Here is a 12,399-nt window from a genome sequence, read left to right on the forward strand (position 1 = left end):
GTTTTGTATAATTTAATACATGTATACAATGTACTTTCATAATGTTTGGTTTTTTTAACGAAACTAGAGGTACTGCGAGCAAGCTCACAAATGAAAATATCACAACTGAAGTCTTTCTCTAATGGAAAAGAATCGATATGTCTCTTTTTCGTAAAGTTATGTTGAACTAGCACAAATGACCAAAGCTCCCATCAGGACATAATTACAGGTCACAAACAATCAATTTTAATCATTTCCCATTACAAGATATGGCCCAATCGGTGAAAAAACGGCACGTAGTTGAATTTTATTTGTGTAACATGTTGTTACATAAAATTCATTAAGTGTATCAATTATGAACATACTTAGTATCATTTGGGTATTTCAAAGTTCATTGGGGTATCATTGGGGTAAAAAGACGCACCCGATATCAAAGGTAAGTTAACATTGCTTTGAAGTTAATACAAATTAGCAAAAGAAGAATCTTTAAAATCAAACAAAATTTTTATCTTTAATATACACACAGATAGATTTATTTTTATAAATTTATTTATTTATTTATAGCACACCCAAGAGACCAAGAGGAATGGGGTCAGTAACTCATGATTTAATCTGATCTTACACAGAGTTATATCAAGCAAGTTTTGTTGTTATATTTTGTATTGATTTTTTTTCCAGAGAGCCGCCTAACGCCCCTGTGCGAAACCCGTAAGTATCGTACACATTAACGTTTTAATGCCGTATTTTTTTTTTACTGATATTTTTTGTTTGTTTTATTTTAGAAGAGAAATTATTTCAATAAGTGATGAGTAAGTAAAACTATCTTAATTTTTATCATAAGAAAATATATTTATATACTTTAAAAAAAACTTTCTTACAACATGTATGAAGATGAAAGTACCAGGGCAAGTGGTCCCGGACCGGTTCATGAAGGGGTCAATGAAATGTAAGTTCAGTTTTTATTTACTTATAAGAACTTTTAAAATAAAATTTAAAATCAAAACTATTTTTTTTTAAACTCTGATTTAAAAACACAAAACTCCTCTTTTTATAGTGTAGAGGAAAGTAACCAGGAGAGTAAGCATGTTTCTTCATGCATGGAAGTGACGTAAGTAAATTTTTTTTAAGAATCATTTTGGTGTGGGTAAAAATAATAATTTAAATGTAAAAGAACAAGTTAGTTTCCACTTTTTTTGATATTTTCCAATTACATGATTTAATTATTTTTCTTTTTTACGGTTCCACCAAGCCAAAAGAAAATTAAATGTACTTTAAAGCTGAATAAATGTTAAAATATACTTGAAGGGTTTTGTTGTGACTTCGACACCAAAATGAGAAGATAACTTGATTTTTTTTTAAATGCATGTTAAAATCCTTTGTTAACAATAAAGAAAAAGTTTTAATTTGGTTTCCGTTTAAACAATGATCATAAATATCAAATGTTAATAAGGAGAACTATTTGAAATAAATCTAACTCTTCTACTTTGTTTTACGCCAAATTGAATTTTGTTTATCATGATGGAAAATTTAATTGGTATCAAAAAAAAGGGAATGGTTATTTGACAAGGTAAAAATTTAATTGATTGTGAATAATTTATTATTTAAATTATAAGAGAAATGAAAAATCGACAATTTAATAATTATCATCTGGAATCTTCTTTTTGCACGAATTTCAATTTTGACCTTCTATTTAGTTCTGGGCGTCTGAAATGTGTGTATACACATCACTTATCAGCGAAATATTTATGAAAACAAGACTTATTTTTCATGATGAATAAATAATAATTATTTTTCACATAAAAAAGTTTTTTTTAATTGTTTTGTAAAAGAGACAGTGTTTTGACCATATACAATAGTAGAGAAAACAAAGGCTAAATATTCACCATGACAACAAAACCTAACAACACGATAACAAAAACATTAATATTAAATTGTCTTTTCAAATATATTTTTATAAACACATTAAGGAGAGAACAATTAAAATCTCTATGACGACATAACGTTTTTTACGCATAAATACCTTAATCTAAATAAAAATTTAATTCGAATTCAACACTTCTTCATCAACGGTTTTTACTCCCTTCAATATTTACAATTTATTTATTGACATTCGGAACTCTCGGGATTTTTGCGCTAGATTGTAAAAAGTTTAAATGATTTCGGGATTTTTGTTAGGAATTTTCGTTGATTATTTAAAATAAGCGAAGCTTGATGGGGAAAAAAAACAAAAAACAAATCGGTAATCTTCAGGTACACATGATGTTTGAAATATATAAAACAAACACGGTACTCCTCTGATTTCTCGGTAGTAAAGCCCTAAAATTCGAGTCTATTATCGGGATCAAGAGAATACAGCTTTTTGCAGCTTTATAAATATATGAAAAAACAAAAACCTTACTTTCCTATGGTTGAAAATGACAAACAGGCCTTTGATTTTCCATCTTTATATAACAAATACAATTTAACTGCTTTATCTTTTAAGCTTACATGCAATTATTTGATACATGTACATTTCAAAATCATTTGAAAAAATGAAATAAATTAATTTCAAATAATAGACACGTACATGCTCAAGCTATAGATCGAAGAAAAAGACTGAATTTTCTACTTTAATCTGCAAGTTCCGTTTATGAATTTATGAACAACAGCGAAAACTAAAATTCATGTCATTAGATACGGCTGGCCTTGAATTATTTTGTTAAGTCGAGCAAGCTTTTTGAAAACCTATTATTTGTACAGCTCTCACTTCTGTCAACACTGGAGAAATAGTATGTCACATGCTCAAAACAAGGATGACAGGCACATGGTATTGCTGTTTTCATTTTCCTGTCTTATCATCTTAAAGAGAGGACAAGAAACGGCAAAGACATTGTGGGCAAGTTTTTAAGATTATAGGAGTTGATATTGCTGCTGATTTCTATTAAACTACCGATGAATCGGGAGCGGTCAAAAATTGCCCTCTTAACTATGTAATCATGCAGATTTAAATTTTTACCTCGGCTAAAAAGCTATTACAGTAACTTTGTAAGAAAGATGTTCGCATGCATTAAACATTTAAATTGATTTGTTTATTATCACTGCTTTTAGATGAAAAAATAAACTACATTGATTTGAAATACATTTTGCCCATCGTCTCAGTTTGTACATTAATCTTTTTGTACATTGGGCGTTGACAGAGATGCAAGCGAAACTTGCGTAACACAACCTTTTGTGAGAGAATGCAAACTATTATGATGATGATGTATACATTTATATGAAACATGAAGCATGAAACATAATTAATTTCTTAATGCAAAAGACAAATAAATAATGTATAAAATATGTCTTTATTTACATTATATACCAGCACACCCTTTCTGTAATTATTATTTGAGGAACGTTATCAATACATTTCATGACGTCATGACGTTATTGGTTAACTGAATAGCTGTAAACAATGCTATGTTTAGATAACTATTACATGGAAACCGTACAAGATATTTTAAAACATAGGTAATCACAGATTACAAAGCTCACCGAGATGAGACATCACCCTTATGAGACTTCACCTGTATGAGACCATCTTTATCATATTAAATGAAAATCATACTTTATGATCTTGGATATTCATGGATTCTGTTTTGACACAATATCGTATATCATCTGTTAAAAAAATTGTATGATAATCATATGTTCATAAGTTAATCAATACAATAATATAATATTAAATATTGCATCCTATCAAATTTTACAACATATATCATATAATACAATAAAATACCACGATAAACAATGATGAGATATGATATTGTAACGTATGATATAACATTGTATTGTGTTATACGTTATTTATTTGATCAAATAATACAATATCATAATAAATAAAACAATATAGTATTATATTACAATATTATATTACATAATACATCATAACATTGAAACATATGATATTATATTGTATAATATAGTATGATATTGTATGATACCGTATCATTTTTTATACATAATATGATATTGTATCATATGATACAATATTATTTGATACAACATTGTTTCATATCAAATGATACAATATTATGTGATAAAGTAAAATATTGTATAATACAATATTTCATTATACATATTCTATCATATGATACAATAATATATTTTACAATATCATACGATTCAATTTCATGTGATGTGATAATATATCATATTATAAACCAATATCATATTATACAATATCGTATGATACGATATTATATAATATTACAGTATCATATTATACAATTTCATGTGATATATTTCTATATAACAGAAACTAATATCATATTATACAAAATCGTTTGATACAATATTATAGAATATACAATATTGTATCATAGGATACAATTTAATATTTTGCAATATCTTATGTAATAGTATCATGTGATTAAATAATAAATTAATATTACAATATAATATTATACAATATTGTATCATAATATACAATACTATACCTAACAATATCATGATACAATATCATAACATAAAATATCAAAAAAAAATATACAATATCATATCGTATCATATAACTTTTTATAATATTACATATGATACTATATTGTATCATATTAAAAAATATTATTTCATATCATACAATACTATATCATAGGAATCATGTTATATCATTTATCAACAAACACATCTATCTATCGAGCAGGTTTGAGTGAGGTAGGAGATTTCTTTAGCATCCTTGATAATGGAGATCAAGCTCTGCATCTGAAGCAACCTCTGCATTTCATTTATAATATAGTTAAATCAACTATGCATGCTATCATCTATAAAACGTGACCTGTTCCAAAAAAACTAAACCTCATCCAGCATCCGAAACTTATGGCTCAGATTCAGCATTCAAGCCTGTTAGGTGCATCAGTATACATAGGACGCATCTCCATGCAAGTTTGGTGAAGTTCAGACCAGTAATAACTAAGATATCATCATCAGGCACTAGCAATTAAAACCTTAACCTGCTCCAGCATCCGCAACCTATGGCTCAGATTCAACATCCATGCCTGCCAGGTGCATCTGTATCATAAGACACACCATCCATTCAAGTTTGGTGAAGTTAGGACCTGTAATTACTAAGATATATTTTTTAGCATCCTTGATAATGGAGATCAAGCTCTGCATCTGAAGCTTCCTCTGTGATTCATTCATACTACAGTTTAATCAACTATGCAAGTTTGAAAAAGTACTATTATGTATTAAACATGTGACCTGTTTCAAAAAAACTTAACCATATCCAGCATCTGAAACCTATAGCTCAGACTCAGCATTCAAACCTGTCAAGTGCATCAGTATCATAAGACGCACCATCCATGGAAGTCTGGTGAAGTTAGGACAAGTAATAACTAAGATATAATCATCAGAGGGCACCTGTTTCAAAAACTTTAACCAGCTCTAAAAACCTTAACCTCCTTCAGCATCCGAAACCTATGGCTCAGACTCAGCATTCAAGCCTGTCTGGTGCATCAGTATCATAAGACACACCATCCATGGAAGTCTGGTGAAGTTAGGACAAGTAGTAACTAAGATATAATCATCAGAGGGCACCTGCAACAAAAACTTTAACCAGCTCTAAAAACCTTAACCTCCTTCAGCATCCGAAACCTATAGCTCAGATTCAGCAGTCAAGCCTGTCTGGTGCATCAGTATCATAAGACACACCATCCATGCAAGTTTGGTGAAGTACGGACCTGCAGTAACTTAGACATTGCTATCAAAGGGCACCTGCAACAAAAACTTTAACCAGCTCCAAAAACCTTAACCTCCTCCAGCATCTGAAATTTAGGACTCAGATTCAGCATCCAAGCCTTTCAAGTCCATAAGTAGGTCCAGATGCATCATCCATGCAAGTTTGGTGAAGATAGGACAAGTAATAGCTGAGATACAGGACCTGCAACAAAAACTTTATCCAGGTCCGGACGCCGACGCCGAGGGTATAGCATAAGCTCCCCCTGACTTCGTCTCGGTGAGGTAAAAATTAAACTGTTTTGAAACCGGCTAATTCTCCAAATATTTCACTTAAAGTTTCATTAATTTTGAAAACAGGGCCAATTTTGCTGTTTCTTGTCAATTTCATTAAAAAGATAAAAAAAAAACAACATATAAATATGCTTATATTAAAATTATATTATACTTGCATGTGGATCTATGAAGAAAATCATTTATTCTGCGTGCAGTTTCGAAACTGAATATCATTATGTACACGCTATTACATGTAAATAATCAAAGTACTGAAAGTACTGTTAGACGGTGGTGCCGTTTGAAAGTGGCATATTACATGTATGTAAATTACGTATTGTTGTCGAAAATCCACAGCCAGCGTCTCATACATGTACTAATACCGAACGCTTACTCGCACAACTGGTCGTGAGTTACCTACATGAATAATTCTGTGGAAATCGTAGTTGTGATCACAATCCATACTTTACAAATGTTGTGTCTCTTTATCGTCATCTTTTGGGGAAAATCCATAGATTTATCACAGTAGCCTTTGTAGTATAGAAGTTTGTATCTATATGTTTGTATCCAGATATGTTTGTATCTATATCAGTTGATATTAAAACTCCGTTTTCGGTAATACATGTACGATAAAATACTTATCAGGTTTTTACTAACTATTTGGGCATACATGTAGTATGTTTATTGTCCCTCTCGACAGCATTTCCCCTCAATTTCTTCACGGGGAAAAAGTTGCATCATCACACTTGCTTGTGGACTATCACACTTGCTTTTGTCCTCATAGTCAGTTATACATTTAGATGTTTAGAAAACGGAATGGTTTGCAAGAACCTGTTTGATAAAACTGGTATTGCTTTAGGAATGCACGTCATCATGAAACAGAATTCAATCAATATTTTATCTTCGACTGTAGTGGATTATTTCCATTTGCTCACAACGAAAGTGAATAAAAATTTGAGAAAAAAATATCATACAATATTCAGTCACGGCAGTTTCATTAATTAACCTTTAAAAGTACATTAGTCTAATTGTATTTAGCTATAGATTTATTCAAATCATTTGAATGAATTTGGGAAAGTCACATGTATATTTTATCGCTTCTCAGTACACTTTAACACGCATAATTTACTTGCAACATTAAACTTTTCTAAAAAACCTACAAGAAATATAGATTAATTATTCAAAATTAGTTTTTAAAAACACCAAACAAACAGAATCCAAATTAAACGCATGTTTTTCTGACCGTACAGCTGTGTATATAAATTTCATTTTATTCTTTGCATGTACTATAGTCTATGCAATAGAGCTACGGTCCGCAAATCCCGGAAATATTTCCGGGAAAGCTATAGTTCTGTAGCTAAGCAGAATACTACAGGCATCTATGAAGCACATTTCTTACCTTCATGTTTCATTATTTATCGCAAATATAGCATGGATGTATACGCTACGGCCGATGTAGCATTTAGTTGAGTGTTGACACTTAGTTCGATTGCGAGTCGCAACAAACTGGCGCATTTATATAGGCCCGCCTATTTGTAAATGGAAACAAATGACGAAGAAAGCTCATAATAGAGTTGTACTCGCGAGTTAATAAATAATGTTATCTGTTTGCGAAAAAATCCCCCAAAACCAAAGAAATGGTTCTCTAAAAGCAGAGACGGGTGCATATGGATTTAAGTTACAGATTGTACTTTGCTCATCAAATTGCGTTATTTCAGTTTAGTGTGAAAAATTCGTCAGAAACTGTTAAGTAAACAAAATTATTATATCTTACCGTTAACATTACCGTTAACAATGTACCATAAATGTATATGGAATATTGCATGAGTTGAACTGATTGTTTTTTCTCACAAAAAAGCTAGCGTTTAATTGCTGCAAATTAGAGATACACGAGCTGATACGCCGTGAAATCCATAAGACATTTTACAGCATGTCTTTAATCCCTTATTTACTTACTAAAAATCTGAACTGAAAATCTTTGAAACATCGTAAAATGTTGTTTGTTTATACATGTACATGTAAAATGGCGACTTGATTTGCACGTGAATTTTACAATCCGAGGTCGATCGAATAGCGTGTTTGAGAGAAAGTCAGCAGCAAATAAAGCGTCAACATCAGTAGTAAATATTGTCTGATGAATATTGAGTTGCCTGTAATTATATTAATGTTCCTACAGACTGAGTGGGTTACAAAATTAGGTAAATCACAGGATAGTCCAAAATTAAACACATTTGTATCGTAAATTTTAAGTTTTTTGTTTTTTAAAAGAACACATGAACACTTGTAGAAGAAAGTGTGCCATTGATCGGTTGAAGTTCAATAAAATGTAATTTATCTTATATTCATTATCAGTATCTGTTGTGAATTCTTTAGAATAAGCTACAAAAAAATAAATATTCTTCCTCAACTAAAATTAATGCGTTGAAAATGAATGAATTTATCGATGAAGCATATAGTATACTTGCTGAAATATGAAATGGCAAACCTTTTTAAATTGTGTGTGTTTCTGACAATTGTTTACATCATAAAAAAAACAAGAAGCGATTATTGTGAGATCTCTTAGCCAATTATCGCAGTGATATAGTTTATGCAGTCCTGATACAGAGTTTTACGTCACAACTGGCAGTTGGTGCATAAATTATCGATACCGCGTAAGCAAGCAGGGTAACGGCTCATTTAAAATAAAACACAATTTTATAAATTATTTAAATATATGTACAAAATGATTAGCAGCTATAATGCTTAAAATATCTGATAAGATTAAAATTAGCTATCATACTGAAATCGACACATAGATAAAACATTGCGTGTAACACTGCATACCTAACAGAGTTATCGTTCGTTATCCGCTAGGGTCCCCGTGAGAAATACTCTTCCGGCCAGGACCGTAGCAATAGACCGTGGCTATTTATAGCCACCGTCTAAAAACGCACACGTTTTCATTTCTTGAGAGAAAAAATACTGACGTGGTTGATTATTGTTTAATTATACAAGTTTTTATATAAAATAGTATTTTTTTCTTTTAAAATGCTGCAAAATGACATGGACATTTGTATTCACAACATAGCTTTATAAGGCGATTGCGTCTTACTGACGTCATAAGCAAGGGAGGTAAGCCGCGTAAGTCAATGTTCCTTTTTCCTGATTAAGTAATTTGGATCGACTGTGGCGCTCACATTTTGCATAAAATTTTCAAAAAACAATGTCAGTCTTATTACATAGGCACTTATGAACTCATTCCCGTATAAAACTCACTATGGTCAGGATATCGTTTCATATGACCTTTTAATGTGACATTTTCTGTCTTCTCAAGGGAATACATTAGCATACATTTGAAATGGCTGCTTATATGTTGTGGAATGTGCTGCGTAACAAATGTGTACACCAGCATCATTGCTTCACTCAACAATACAATGGTTTCTTTGGCGATTCATGCAGGATATGAAGGTGGCGGCATCGCTAACATGGTAATGTATTTTTTCTGCAATGACCGCTACCTTCATATCCCGTATGAATCACCAAAAAAGCATTTTATTGTTAAAATATTTAAACATTACATCGGGTTATCACTAGTAAGCATTGGCTTACATATTTATTGTTCTTGTAAAGCTGATATTGTTTTCCATGTGGAGTCTTGTTTCAAAACATTGGATAAGAAATTGGAAAAGAATTTAAATTATTTATCAATGTATTTTAAAGTTAACCATTTAAAAGAAATAGGATTTCAGCTATACTGTAATACATATACTTTCAATTGAATCTGTTTTCAGCTCGTATTCCTACTGATAATATGTTGTAGACAGCAGTTTATAACTGGATCCAGGCAGCAGTCTGTTCTTCAAATCCTCCTTAAAGGTGCTTATAATGTGGGGTTCTGTATCCTCATCGACCAGGCATGAGAACAGAAACTTTGACGTCTTTCCTGTTGCGGAGTACCTTGAAGTTATTGCCCTCGTCCCTGGTCCTTCTAGGATGAAGCACTTCACATTCTGGTATAAGAAATATATGAAGAAATTGTGAAATTGTTTTCTTTCTATCAATTATTTAAAAAAAAATTAAAGCAATAAAATCTCAGTCTCGTTATTTTATTTTCCAAATTTTTAAAATAAAAATTTAATATATGGGAGTAGAGAAGAGATTTTCAAAGATTTAATACATTTTTACTATATGGCCATATTGGCCCCACTCTAAAGCCAGAACCCCGGACCCAGGAGCCATAAATTTCACAATGTAGGTAGAGGGCTTCATGGACATCATAATCATGCATTTAGTTTTTAACAAATATGTATGGTAGTAGAGAAGAAGATCTTTTAAGATTGACTACATTTTTACAATATGGCCATATTGGCCCCACCTTAGAGCCTGAACCCCTGACACAGGGGCCATAAATTTCATAATTTTTGGTACAAGTCTTTATGGACACCATAACTTAATCTCAGCGAGATTCGTCGAGATAGCACATTTTTTGACGGACGTCTCTTCCGAATCTCAGTCCAGTGCCACACAAAGTGATTCGGGAAAATCTGCCCCAACTTCGGCCGATTGTTACGATAGAAATACGTATATTTGAATTAACTGCCCGCTTCACTTTTTCACTTTAGACATCCTTTTAACTCTCTATCGTCATATAATGTTTGTTTCCTACCTTAAAATGGTTTAAATCCCACAAAATATATACTTGTTGATTTTTCAATTCAGTTTCATATTCATTCACACCTCCAACGTAGAAGAGTTCCTGTCAAGGTCGCCTAGGTGGCAGAGGGCAGTTTTTTAAATTCAATTCATTGTAGCCAATGGATGCATGTCATTGGAACTCTGTAACTAGAATTTCCTCTGTTCCCATTCAGCACAAATACCTTTAATTCACTCTTTATAAGGCCAATCACCAATTTCTGAAGAAAATTACTAATCAAAACCTGTAAAATTCTCTACATACTAGTTTTTATGAGATTTCGACCCTTTCATATTTTGCTAATTTTTCATGATTTTTCAGCTTTTTAGACCTCCCCCAGCTTATTCTCTGCAGAGGGTTGACCTTCCGTACCGCGTGCATGTTGCACTATCACATGTCAGAAACTTACCGGTGTATAGTTTACAATGTCCCATCCACCTACTTTTCGTGTTATTTTACCTCCCGTCTGTAACTTGCAATTTCAATGTGTAAAGTCAGCACAACAGTCATAGCCGCAGGTTTCGCATTTTACTTCTGATTCTCATGTACCTAACATAAGGGGCCTACATATTGCATATCAATTTCAACAAGACACACCCCTCTAACTAATGATAATCATTAAAAATCCTTTCATGAATTTTAGCAACACTCATAAGCCTTCAAGTACAGCAACTCTCAATTTTACAAAAATATTGACGGGTACTTTATTCCAAACTGTCCCTTGCTACCCTATAGTCTGTTTCTAAACACTTCGTACTATGGTTTATATAGAAAACTGTGCGCGGATGAACAGAACCTATAAAAAACGCATTCAATCGACAATTTTTGGGGCTTTAAACATAAACCACGGAATTCGCATGCAGTAAAATAAATTTTAGGCTAATGGTTACACAGTGTTTTGAAAATATTAAATTATATTATGTAAATGATGCAAAAAAATACAGTGACGGCCATAGTTTGGGGACAATACATAATAAATTGCAGAAAAAAATAATTATCAACCTCCACTCCCTTGGTAGATCCTCCTTGCAGAGAGGGTGAAGTCTCCTGTAAGCTCTCTTCTTGGGATTTTATTTTAAGATCCGTGGCAGGGTGTTGAATGGTCTAAAACACATTAAACTTTATTATGTACATGATGCAAAAATTAATAATAAATTGCAGAAAAAAAAATTAAAAATATTAACCTCCACACCCCTGGTAGATCCTCCATGCATCATATCTGTAGTAAGATAGGGGTAACCTCCTATGATATGAACAATAAAACATTCACAACATGCTTCTAATGTGTGCAAAAAAAAAATTGAAACCCCCCCCCCCTTCATTTGACTCTAAATTATTTTTGATTTATAGTCAATACTTACGCAAGAAGACAAAGGGTCGGTGATTTGAACTAAAAGGGGTCTCGGCGTTGTAAAAAGAGTAGAAATTTCACTGCACGTGAGCTATGTATTTTCAATGTAAATCAACTGTACTGACGTGCAGGACAACACTACGTGACTGCTTGAATCAAATCGTTCAAATGTCAAAACAGTTACATCATTGGACAAGCATCCAGTGTGTACCGTATTTGGTCTCCAATCACACGAACCGTAATCCTTGCACAATAATCCAAACTGCATCTGAGAGAGGCCTGATCCAAAGAAAAAAGTCAAAGACATGCATGCTACGCACAACAAAAGAGACAACCGCGTTAACTGTGCCATTATTTCTAACTTCTTCGCGGGATTTTGATAACGTTGTGTTAAATTATTTAGGATATCGATCCCGATATAAAAATTCTT

Source organism: Crassostrea angulata, unplaced genomic scaffold (assembly GCF_025612915.1).
Source record: "Crassostrea angulata isolate pt1a10 unplaced genomic scaffold, ASM2561291v2 HiC_scaffold_256, whole genome shotgun sequence".
NCBI classification, from domain to species: domain Eukaryota; kingdom Metazoa; phylum Mollusca; class Bivalvia; order Ostreida; family Ostreidae; genus Magallana; species Magallana angulata.